A 13260-nucleotide genomic window follows, 5' to 3' on the forward strand; every position below is an offset into this window, starting at 1 on the left:
AGTGTTAATTAGCTGGCTGCTGCTGCTTAGTCATTCATGTATTCAGGCTAGCTGCAGGGTGGCACTGCACATCACCTCCTATTGCCCCCTAGTGTCAACCTGAAGTGAAACTTCCAAGACACAGCAGTTTTCCTGCAGATTAAGATTCCCTCTCTGGGTTTACCTTTGGCTGACACGTAAATGGTATGAACTGCTTTGGTACAATTCTCTTGATTCTTTTGGGGCTCCCGAGTGGCGCAGCTGGACTAAGGCACTGCATCTCAGTGCTAGAGGCGTCGCTACAGACCCTGGTTCGATCCTGGGCTGTATCACAACCGGACGTGATTGGGAGTCCCATAGGGCGGTGCACAATTGACCCAGTGTCGTTAGGATTTGGCCGGGGTAGGCCGTCATTGTAAATAAGAATGTGTTCTTAGCGTACTTGCTTAGTTAAATAAATAAAACAAATATCCTCCAGGGTGACTGAGGCGCAACTGATTGGATTTTTAATGAATGGTGTATGACACGTCTTCTAACAAATTAAATATAAATCACATCAGATTAGACACATCAGAGGGAGACTGCAGGAAATTCCTGATGGCAATTAAATACTTAATTCTTAAACTCTCTCTACTGAGACTCATTACCGGCAAGGTCGGTACATTCTGAGCAAACAATACAGTGCCTTCGGAAAGTATTCAGACCCAGAATGATTTTCTACAGTGGAGTTGGTGTCCAGTGAAGGAAACACTATGTTGGGGTTCAGTTATTTACACAGGGAAGTTCTGCCGCACCTCCTAAACACCCACTTCCACATGGTTAGCACCATAAAAACAGAATTAGTCATATTTCTATGGTTAGCACCATGCACCTTGCCCTCTACTCACTGCCTACCTCCAGTCTGAGGGAAGGGATTGGGGAGGGAATCCATTCAGCTCTCATATTGTTGTAATGAGTCGGAGCGGAAACCAAATAGTCTGTGGGCAGTGTCTCAAAAACTCACAGGCAGGGACAAAAGATGGGATTTTTTTCTGCCTAAACCCATCTTTGGGAGTGAGTACATGAACATAATGTATTTATGTGTCAATACATGTGTGTGTGTGTGTGTGTGTGTGTGTGTGTGTGTGTGTGTGTGTGTGTGTGTGTGTGTGTGTGTGTGTGTGTGTGTGTGTGCGTGTGCGTGTGTGTGTGTGTGTTAGAAATACGTCTCTGATACTTTTATGTCCCCTAGGGCCCCTGAAGGTCATGGTTCTTTATTTGATGGCTGATTCATGTTGAAACATCCCCTCTCTGTGCCGTGTCCCTCTTGTGCTCTGACACCAGCTAACAGGATTAAAACGGCCAGCTTCTTCAGTCAGCCTCACACCTCTGTCGGTTTCTATTCTATCAGTTTCCCCCGCAGTCACCAGCCCCCTCCACACACACACAGTCTTGTATAACTAACCTTGTGGGGACACACAATTCAGTCCCATTCAAAATCTTATTTTCCCTAACTAACCCTAACCTTAACTGTAACCTCAATCTCAACACCTAACCTCAACCCTAAAACTAACCCTAGCTCCTAACCCTAATTCTAACGTTAACCCTAACCCCCCCTAGATATAGCAGTTGACCTTGTGGGGACTAATAAAATGTCACACTTTAGTGTTGACCTTTATGTCCTCAGTGAAAGCAAGCTTTAATTTGAGATGAACCCGGCAGACTCCCCTCTCTCTGCTGGTCAGCTATGCCCTGACCCTCTTATTGTCCCCTCTCATCCTGCTGGGTGGAAACCCTATTAAGAGCACAGTCACAGCCAGGGCAGGTTGTTCGGATCATTGGTATGTAGAAGATGGAGACTGCTATACCAGCTGTGTGATACTCCGATCCCAATTCCTGTCCCTCCCTCTCCATTATCCAGGCCCCCAACAGGAAACAAGCCCTAAAATCCATGGATTGTTGTTTTACTGTCTAGAATTTTGTGATTTGTTTTGCTTGCCAATGCAGTTAGGCACTACAGACTGAGAGATTTTAATGAGCTATGACACAGTGTGCAGTATTTGGACAAACTTCACTGAAAAAAACATTGATCAGATTTCATATGTTCGGCCATCTTGTTTAAGTCTCTAGTACTTACGTTTTGCAAAACGCTTCCCTCTGCTGTTGCTATCTGAAGTAGAGGTCGACCGATTAATCTGAATGGCCGATTAATTAGGGCCGATTTCAAGTTTTCATAACAATCGGAAATCAGTATTTTTGGACGCCGATTTTGCCGATTTGTTTCTTTTTTTTTCTTTACACCTTTATTTAACTAGGCAAGTCAGTTAAGAACACATTCTTATTTTCAATGACGGCCTTGGAATGGTGGGTTAACTGCCTTGTTCAGGGGCAGAACGACAGATGTTTACCTTGTCAGCTCAGGGATTCAATCTTGCAACCTTACGGTTAACTAGTCCAACGCTCTAACGACCTGCCTCACGAGGAGCCTGCCTGTTACGCGAATGCAGTAAGAAGCCAAGGTAAGGCGCTACTTAGCATTAAACTTATCTTATTAAAAACAATCAATCAATCATAATTACTAGTTTTAAGTACACATGGTTGATGATATTACTAGTTTATCTAGCATGTCCTGTGTTGCATATAATCGATGCAGTGGGCATTCGTGAAAAAGGACTGTCGTTGCTCCAACGTGTACCTAACCATAAACATCAATGCCTTCTTAAAATCAATACACAGAAGTATATATTTTTAAACCTGCATATTTAGCTAAAAGAAATCCAAGTTAGCAGGCAATATTAACCAGGTGAAATTGTGTCACTTCTCTTGCGTTCATTGCACGCAGAGTCAGGGTATATGCAACAGTTTGGGCAGCCTGGCTTATTGTGAACTAATTTACCAGAATTTAATGTAATTATGACATAACATTGAAGGTTGTGCAATGTAACAGGAATATTTAGACTGATGGATGCCACCCGTTAGATAAAATATGGAACGGTTCCGTATTTCACTGAAATAATAAATGTTTAGTTTTTGAGATGATAGTTTCCGGATTCGACCATATTATTGATCTAAGGCTCGTATTTCTGTGTGTTAGTATGTTATAATTAAGTCTATGTTTGATAGAGCAGTCTGACTGAGCTATGGTAGGCACCAGCAGGCTTGTAAGCATTCATTCAAACAGCACTTTTGTGTGTTTTGCCAGCAGCTCTGCTGTTTATGAATTCAAGCCTATCAACTCCCGAGATGAGGCTAGTGTAACCAATGTGAAATGGCTAGTTAGTTAGTGGGGTGCGCGATAATAGTGTTTCAAATGTCACTCGCTCTGAGACTTGGAGTAGTTGTTCCCCTTGCTCTGCATGGGTAACGCTGCTTCGAGGGTGGCTGTTGTCGATGTGTTCCTGGTTCGAGCCCAGGTAGGGGCGAGGAGAGGGATGGAAGCTATACTGTTACACTGGCAATACTAAGGTGCCTATAAGAACATCCAATAGTCAAAGGTTAATGAAATACAAATGGTAGAGAGAGAAATAGTCCTATAATTCCTATAATAACTACAACCTAAAACTTCTTAACTGGGAATATTGAAGACTCATGTTAAAAGGAACCACCAGCTTTCATATGTTCTCATGTTCTGAGCAAGGAACTTAAACGTTAACTTTCTTACATGGCACATATTGCACTTTTACTTTCTTCTCCAACACTTTGTTTTTGCATTATTTAAACCAAATTGAACATGTTTCATTATTTATTTGAGGCTAAATTGATTTTATTGATGTATTATATTAAGTTAAAATAAGTGTTCATTCAGTATTGTTGTAATTGTGATTATTACAAATACATTGTAAAAATCGGCCGACTAATCGGTAGCGGCTTTTTTCGTCCTCCAATAATCGGTATCGGCATCGGCGTTGAAAAATCATAATCGGTCGACCTCTAGTCTGAAGATTTAATATCACGAGACCAAGATGACCAAATCATGACCCATTTTCCTGATGGTGTTGTATTTAACGTTAGCGAGCCCGAAATCACAGTACAATGATTTTCTCCATTGAATAACATGAGCTAGATTAAAATGAACCAGAAGTTCTGTCATCACCCCCTACATATATAGTCAGTGAGACTATTGTTCGGTACTTTTTAGGTCACTTGATGTAGTGAAGTGAACTGTTTCCTCTTATGCTGATTTACTGTAAGTGTTTGCCCCAGAGTCTTGTCCCACCTACAGTAGCACCAATAACACAACATCTCAAAGCACTTAGAGAAAGTGATAGCGTCACTGTCTGTGTTTACCACCTCAGATCTGCTCCTGTGGCTTTCTGCACTTTTAAGTAAAGAGATGCAGAGACAAGCACTCAGGTTAATAGCTACATGTTTGTTTTCAGATCAAAACGAATGGCGCAGTGACAAAAGAAAATGCTTTTCCGCTTCACCAAGATGGAAGAAAGATAGAAACACTGTGGTTGTAGACCCTAGGCTACACGTCCTGTTTGACTTCCTTCTTAACTTTGGCAGTTTCAGATCTAAAACCGCAAGGTGCTGGAGTGTAGCCAACTGGGATATGCGCTTTCAGACATTGCACAATACAGTCTGTAACAACTAAAGCGGTTGTGCTTTTTATATAAGGGGGGGGGGGGGGTCCATGACAGCATGTTTCCCACGTGGGTAGAATTCTCTGCCTGCATCCTCTAAATGGCCCTGGCAGTTTTGACAATCTCGTCCTCAATTTACGTCACAGTCTCCCCTCTACTTCTGATGGCAGAACACCGTCACTGTCTCCCCTCTACTTCTGATGGCAGAACACCGTTTTCTCACGTCAACACCGGGCTGTGTGTAGTGACAGCACTTTGTCCTTGTATTCCCTAACCATTTTACCCCACATAGATACACGTCTAGATGGAATAGAATTTGCATATACAGTAAATGTCATGGTTGTCTTACAGTATACATTGAATCCAACTTTATTTCAAGTGCATTTAAAATTGCAACACACTTTATAGTAAAACACATCTATTCACATTTGTTTCTGTTGCTTTGAGTGGTGGTGCGTCTCTGTGTTAGGTTCCAGTGAAGGCTACTCTACTCTCTCTTTCTGTGTTTCATTTCTCAGTATCCTGCAGCTATCGGCTGGATTCCACACATCCCACATGAGCGTGGATCCTCCAGCTGCAACCAGTTCCCAAAGGAAGTTCCCCAGAGTAATCGGCTTGTTTATAGAGGCATTTCATTTTGGGATCGTTGACCCCTGATACCACTGTCTTGGAGCAGATTGTATTGAAATGCAAAAACTCTCAGCTCCAGCTTTTCTTTTGTTCTTTTCTTTTCTGGTTTACAGTCTCTGTCCATCTCTTCTCTCCATCTGGAGTCTTTTCGAAACTAGCTCCCTCTTGCACAATGTTTTTCACTCCCCCGTTGTAGAGCCAATGTTGATTTGCCCCACTTTTTGTCTCTTGAAGTTCATTGACTAGACTTTTGTTTGTGTTTATTGTATCTGTCTGCAGTAGTCACTCAGTATTAGGATCACTTCCCGGTCCAATACCTTGTTGTTCACCTCTTTGACGTTTCCCTACAAGACTCAGATCAGTGAAGGTGAACAAATACCCCCTGGAGCCATAAGAGGGAGACAACAGATAGTCCATTCAAACCAATGAGATAATGAATAGAACATCAGCTGACCTTCTAGGTCATGGATGGGTCCGAAGATCAACTTGAACTTTTGATTGGCATGTAGACAAGTATTAGTCTGTCAGTCGGCTTTGATATTGTTGAGATGGGTCTTTGAGCATTATGTAGCGAGACGCAACAGCCTAGCCAATTATCTCAGCACCCATACACACTCTGCGATATTCCAGAAAGAGACACAAACACTCTTCACCCCTGACCTCTGAAATGGGGTGACAGGAAGAGCCTGCTGTCTCTACAGATAGAGTAATGTATCTGTTGTTTTTTTCAACTGCTCTCCATTTGAATGTATGCATGTTTCCTTTGTGTAACCACATTTAAGTGCAATGTCTGTCGCCTCATTCTCAAACATAGATAAACCATGCTGTCACTGCCTCTGGGAATCGGAAATTCATGATCTGAGTTTCGGTTACTGCTCTTACAAGAAACCAGCTATAACTGTCTCATCTAGCCCCCTCTCTCTTTCTCTAACGCTCTCTTTCTTTCTTAGGGCTCTCGAGTGGCGCAGTGCTCTAAAGCCCTACATCTCAGTGCTAGGGGTGTCACTACAGACCCTGGTTCAATTCCAGGCTGTATCACAACTGGCTGTGATTGGGCGTTCCATAGGGTGGCACACAATTGGCCCAGCATCGTTAGGGTTTAGCTGTGTAGGCTGTCATTGTAAACAATAATTTATTTGTCTGTCTGTCATGTCTACCCTCACTATCAGCAAATGCAAATGTATTCTTAATGTGGTTGACAATAGTCATGATCCTGCAAAAATGTCTCTACAGATATAGTACTGTAGCTGTGGTGTTGTCAACTGCGCTCCATTTAAATGTATGCATGTTTGCTTTGTGAAACCACATTTAGGTGCAATGTCTTGTCTGTCTGTTTGAAAGAAATGTATTTTAGCATACTGTTCAACCTCCATACTGTCTACTCAAAGGAGACAGTTGCTAAGTAGAACATTCCTACGCAGGAGTTCTAAATAATTTTCTTTGCAATCCTGATACTGAGGAGCAACTTAGTGCTTGATTGATTCATTGAAGCCATACGGTACTGCCCCCTCCATGTAGGCCTAGGTCTAAACTAGAAGCCGACCGATTAATCGGAATGGCGATTAATGGCCGTCAGTTAAGAACACATTCTTATTTTTAATGACGGCCTAGGAACAGTGGGTTAACTGCCTCGTTCAGGGGCAGAACGACAGATTTTCACCTTGTCAGCTCGGGGGATCCATTCTTGCAACCTTACAGTTAACTAGTCCAACGCAATAACGACCTGCCTCTCTCTCGTTGCACTCCACAAGGAGACTGCCTGTTACGCGAATGCAGTAAGCCAAGGTAACTTGCTAGCTAGCATTAAACTTATCTTATAAAAAACGATCAATCATAATCACTAGTTAACTACACATGGTTGATGATATTACTAGATATTATCTAGCGTGTCCTGCGTTGCATTTAATCTGACTGAGCATACAAACATACAAGTATCTAAGTATCTGACTGAGCGGTGGTAGGCAGAAGCAGGCGCGTAAACATTAATTCAAACAGCACTTCTGTGCGTTTTGCCAGCAGCTCTTCGTTGTGTGTCAAGCATTGCACTGTTTATGACTTCAAGCCTATCAACTCCCGAGATGAGGCTGGTGTAACCGAGGTGAAATGGCTAGCTAGTTAGCGCGCGCTAATAGTGTTTCAAACGTCACTCGCTCTGAGCCTTCTAGTAGTTGTTCCCCTTGCTCTGCATGGGTAATGATGCTTCGATGGTGGCTGTTGTCGTTGTGTTGCTGGTTTGAGCCCAGGCAGGTGCGAGGAGAGGGACGGAAGCTATACTGTTACACTGGCAATACTAAAGTGCCTATAAGAACATTCAATAGTCAAAGGTTAATGAAATACAAATGGTATAGAGGGAAATAGTCCTATAATTCCTATAATAACTACAACCTAAAACTTCTTACCTGGAATATTGAAGACTCATGTTAAAAGGAACCACCAACTTTCATATGTTCTCATGTTCTGAGCAAGGAACTTAAACGTTAACTTTCTTACATTCCTATTAATCGGTCGACATCTAATACTTATATATATTCACTTTTTCTCTCCATAAAAGCATTTCCTTTCCATGCGGGGGGACAACAGAGATGGTTTGTGGTGCAGACGGAGCCCGTGTGTGTGTTTCTGTGTATGTTGCTCATTGGCTGACATCCTTTTTGGAACCTTGACAGGTGATCTCCCCCTGACAGTTGCTCGTTGTCACATATCCCTGGCGGAGATATCGTACAAAGGCGACAGGGCCCAAACCATCTCCATCTCTGTCTCCGTCTGCCTTATAGAGAGTACGAGACAAGACTCTCAGAGGATAGTGTTCAGTATCGGTGATAGGAAGTGGGAGGTTTATCTCCTTACTCTACTGGGCTGCCTCAGCTGACTCCAACCACCGTCTCTGAGCTGTAGCGTGAGCCCTGGTGGGGAGTGACAGAGTGAATTAGTGAGAGAGGTGGGTGCCTACTAGGGGGGTTAGGCAGGGAGTTCATATGGAGGGGACATTCAAATGGCATGGCATAGTGAGATGTTAATGAATATGAAATGGAGAATATGTATCACAAGGATAATGCAGGCAGTGAAGGTGTTACATAGATACATAATACATCTCTGACGGCACTGCTCCCGGTCTTTCATATCATCTCCTTTGTGTTTGAGATTCCTCAAGATATCCACTTGTACAGAGACCAGGCAGAGAACAGTCAGAGACAGAGATGGTATTTTCGACAAGATCTTTGAGAGAAAGCATGGTGTACGAGCTTTCCTCATAAATGTGTTCCTTTGCTGCTCAGTGTTTGAGACTAATGTGTTGGCCTATAACTGCAGAATCATTGCTATGTTTATTCCGCTATTTGCATCTTTGTACGTTTGGCGTGCCACACACTAGTAGCCTACGGTGGGTGTATTTTTTATATTTAGTCTCTCTCATCAGCATATAAACAGCCTCCCTTAAGCCAGAGCAAATAATTATGGCTCAGCCATGCAATTGATCCGTTAAATGAGTCTCCCTCACACACGCTGTGTTATAGGTCTGGTGTGATTAAGTTGCAGTGAACATGTCAGATACAGGCCCTGAGGGTGATCAGCCGAGGGATTCTGTACTGGACTCCAAGCACATCTCGTGTTTTACACCCCAGAGAGTTTGTTTGGGGCGTTGATTTCAGAATTCATATCCTTTTACACCAAAGTCCTCCCAGACTCTTCAGTCGCCTCATTCTCAAACATATATAAACCATGCTGTCGGTGCCTCTGGGAATCGGAAATTAATTATCTGAGATTCGGTTTCTGCCCTCACAAGAAACCAGCTCAAACGGTCTCATCCAGCCCCCCCCCTCTCTCTCTCTCTCTCTCTCTCTCTCTCTCTCTCTCTCTCTCTCTCTCTCTCTCTCTCACAGCGCTAGAGGCATCACTACAGACCCTGGTTCGATTCCAGGCTTTATCACAACTGGCTGTGATGGGGAGTCCCATAGGGTGGCGCACAATTGGCCAGCATCATTAGGGTTTGGCCGTGTAGGCCGTCGTTGTAAATAAGAATTTGTTCTTATTAAATGACCTGCCTAGTTAAATAAAAATTCAAATAAATTCACTATCCTCTCTTCTTTTTCTGTCTGTCACATCTACCCTCACTGTCAGCAAATGCAAATGTTTTCTTGATGTGGTTGACAACGGTTTCCTGTAATTCTAAACATTTTTGCCACGGCATGCCATTCAAATGCTATCTGGGGGGCCCCCCACCTTCCGGGGACTGTTGGGTTGTGTGGTATGCTAGTGATGACCTATCTGTAGATTATTTGTCTTTCTGCATACTTTCCTGGTAACCGGTTCATCGGTGTCTTTGGACTGCAAGTTGCCACGGTGTTAGGCCGAAGTCTGAATCTGGAGAGTTGTATGGCATTGAAGCTTGCCTGGAGGGTTGTTAACACAGTGTCCAAAGAAGGGCCAGAAGTATACAGAATGGTGTCATCTGCGTAGAGGTGGATCAGAGACTCACCAGCAGCAAGAGCGACCTCATTGATGTATACAGAGAAGAGAGTCGGTCCAAGAATTGAACCCTGTGGCACCCCCATAGAGACTGCCAGCGGTCCGGACAGCAGAACCTCCGATTTGACACACTGAACTCTATCAGAGACGTAGTTGGTGAACCAGGCGAGGCAACCATTTGAGAAACCAAGGCTGTCGAGTCTGCCGATGAGGATGTGGTGATTGACAGAGTCGAAAGCCTTGGCCAGATCAATTAATACGGCTGTACAGTAATGTTTCTTATCGATGGCGGTTAAGATATCGTTTAGGACCTTAAGCGTGGCTGAGGTGCACCCATGACCAGCTCTGAAACCAGATTGCATAGCAGAGAAGGTATGGTGAGATTCGAAATGGTCGGTAATCTGTTTGTTGACTTGGCTTTCGAAGACCATAGAAAGGCATGTAGCAGTTTGGGTCAAGAGTGTCCCCCCCTTTGAAGAGGGGGATGACCGCAGCTGCTTTCCAATCTTTGGGAATCTCAGACGACACGAAAGAGAGGTTGAACAGGCTAGTAATAGGGGTGGCAACAATTTCGGCAGATAATTTGAGAAAGAAAGGGTCCAGATTGTCTAGCCCGGCTGATTTGTAGGGGTCCAGATTTTGCAGCTCTTTCAGAACATCAGCTGAATGGATTTGGGAGAAGGAGAAATGGGGAAGGCTTGGGTGAGTTGCTGTGGGGGGTGCAGTGCTGTTGACCGGGGTAGGAGTAGCCAGGTGGAAAGCATGGCCAGCCGTAGAAAAATGCTTATTGAAATTCTCAATTATGAGGGATTTATCAGTGGTGACAGTGTTTCCTATCTTCAGTGCAGTGGGCAGCTGGGAGGAGGTGTTCTTATTCTCCATGGACTTTACAGTGTCACAGAACTTTTTTGAGTTAGTGTTGCAGGAAGCAAATTTCTGCTTGAAAAAGCTAGCTATAGCTTTTCTAACTGCCTGTGTATAATGGTTTCTAGCTTCCCTGAACAGCTGCATATCACGGGGGCTGTTCGATGCTAATGCAGAACGCCATAGGATGTTTTTGTGTTGGTTAAGGGCAGTCAGGTCTGGGGAGAAACAAGGGCTATATCTGTTCCTGGTTCTAAATTTCTTGAATGGGGCATGTTTATTTAAGATGGTTAGGAAGGCATTTAAAAAAAATATCCAGGCATCCTCTACTGACGGGATGAGATCAATATCCTTCCAGGATACCCCGGCCAGGTCGATTAGAAAGGCCTGCTCGCTGAAGTGTTTCAGAGAGCGTTTGACAGTGATGAGTGGAGGTCGTTTGACCGCTGACCCATTACGGATGCAGGCAATGAGGCAGTGATCGCTGAGATCTTGGTTGAAGACTGCAGAGGTGTATTTAGAGGGCAAGTTGGTTAGGATGATATCTATGAGGGTGCCCGTGTTTAAGGCTTTGGGGAGGTACCTGGTAGGTTCATTGATAATTTGTGTGAGATTGAGGGCATCAAGTTTAGATTGTAGGATGGCTGGGGTGTTAAGCATGTTCCAGTTGAGGTCGCCTAGCAGCACGAGCTCTGAAGATAGATGGGGGGCAATCAGTTCACATATGGTGTCCAGAGCACAGCTGGGGGCAGAGGGTGGTCTATTGCAGGCGGCAACGGTGAGAGACTTGTTTTTAGAGAGGTGGATTTTTAAAAGTAGAAGTTCAAATTGTTTGAGTACAGACCTGGATAGTAGGACAGAACTCTGCAGGCTATCTTTGCAGTAGATTGCAACACCGCCCCCTTTGGCAGTTCTATCTTGTCTGAAAATGTTGTAGTTTGTGATTCAAATTTCAGAATTTTTGATGGTCTTCCTAAGCCAGGATTCAGACACAGCTAGAACATCCGGGTTTGCAGAGTGTGCTAAAGCAGTGAATAGAACAAACTTAGGGAGGAGGCTTCTAATGTTAACATGCATGAAACCAAGGCTATTACGGTTACAGAAGTCGTCAAAAGAGAGCGCCTGGGGAATAGGAGTGGAGCTAGGCACTGCAGGGCCTGGATTCATTTTCGAGCTAAAGGATAGCTGATGACCACAAACCGTGGTTAGCTGAATACTAACGATTAGCCAGTAAAGAAGCTAACTAGCTTCTGATTAGCTTCTGATTAGCTTCTGGATTAGCTTCTGGCTAGCTTCTGGCTAGCTCTTGGCTAGCTTCTGGCTAGTTTCTGGCTAGCTTCTTGGAGGATTACAGATTTGAGGTAAATAATAATTTTTTTATAAATATAAATTGGTGAGGCGGGTTGCAGGAGAGTGTTTTGAAGATGAGTTTATGGAAAATTAAAAAATATATATAAAAAGGTATGTGAAAAAAGTTGTAAATATATATATATATACGGGACACGACAAGACGAGGACAAAAGACGTCTGAACTGCTATGCCATCTTGGAAAAGTCATAAATCTTGTAAAAGTAATATAGCCTACAACTTCACAAAAAGTCCATTGTTTATTTTAGACAAGTCTAAAGAAGCATGAAATGAAGGAAATGTAGTCAATTTCAGAAGAACAGAATAGCACACTCTGAGTTGTCTTCATGTTAGGTCCTGATGTGGCTATGCCTAATGGCTGTGGGCTACGCTAGTTCATTTAGCAGACAAGATTTGCTTATAATTCCGTGGCGTTATTTTATATTATTTTATAGTATTCAAAATACTATTTTGCGAAGGCTGTACACACTTCTGTACACACTTCTGTACACACTTCAATAGTCTCTCACAAGTGACAAGCACTTCATAATTCCTCGAATTTCACGACAGCAATCCCCTTTGTGGCCGTAATGCACCCTAAAAAAATCCATGCCTTTTCCTGTCCGCGGGGCTGCATTGTGCCCTTCTCCGTGTGCGCTGTGCAATCCGAAGCGTCTCTCCCTCACACTGCTCTCTGTCACATGATCGGGTCTTTCTCACAGGCTACAAGTTAAGACAGACACGTCGGGGACGCAACAGCGCGCGTCCCAATCCAATTCCGAGGTGCATATTGAAGATGTTTTTTTTCGAGATGAGATGAGTAGGCCTAACGAACAGCAAAAGCACTAGCCTATGTCAATCTACTATCCCCCACAGTACAAAAGTCGAACCAATTCTATTCTGTGCGATAAATAAATATTCCAAACATAGTCTGGGACAGTTGTGGGATGCGATAGATCCCAAATGAATACAAACCTTTTTATGAAATGTGGCTGACTCAACAGATCAGAACGTTTAGCTTTAAAATGTTGATAAACTAGGCTATTTCTTCACATTATAAGCGCAGCAATGCTCACATGGTAGTAGGCGAATGTTCCATTAGCGGAAAAAAGACCATAATCAAAAGTGGCCGCAAATGCAATTATGCATGTAATGCTTTTAATATAAAGGTGCATTATGGTGAAAATGATCTTCCCCAAACTTGAAACTCACACGCTGCTTATGCATGCCAGTTAGGCTCTACACCCCTTGTAAAGCGGTTTCATGTGTTTCATTTTAAGAAGTTATTTGCCCACTTTAGTTGTGATACAAAGCTTATTAAAACATATAGGCCTATGGGCAAGGCTGCATGAGGTGTGCGACTATGATTCGAACAAGTAAAAAAAAAAAGCCATTGTTTTACGCGGGGAAG

General features: G+C 43.4%; 1 protein-coding gene across 1 annotated transcript in view; it reads left to right on the top strand.

The window, feature by feature from the left end:
• The window catches only part of LOC109886904 (coiled-coil domain-containing protein 102A), a 67917-nt gene that overhangs the window by 16043 nt on the left and 38614 nt on the right, over window positions 1–13260 (top strand). The gene's annotated exons all lie outside the window — the stretch shown is intronic.

This window comes from Oncorhynchus kisutch, linkage group LG3, assembly GCF_002021735.2.
Source record: "Oncorhynchus kisutch isolate 150728-3 linkage group LG3, Okis_V2, whole genome shotgun sequence".
Taxonomy (NCBI): Eukaryota; Metazoa; Chordata; class Actinopteri; order Salmoniformes; family Salmonidae; genus Oncorhynchus; species Oncorhynchus kisutch.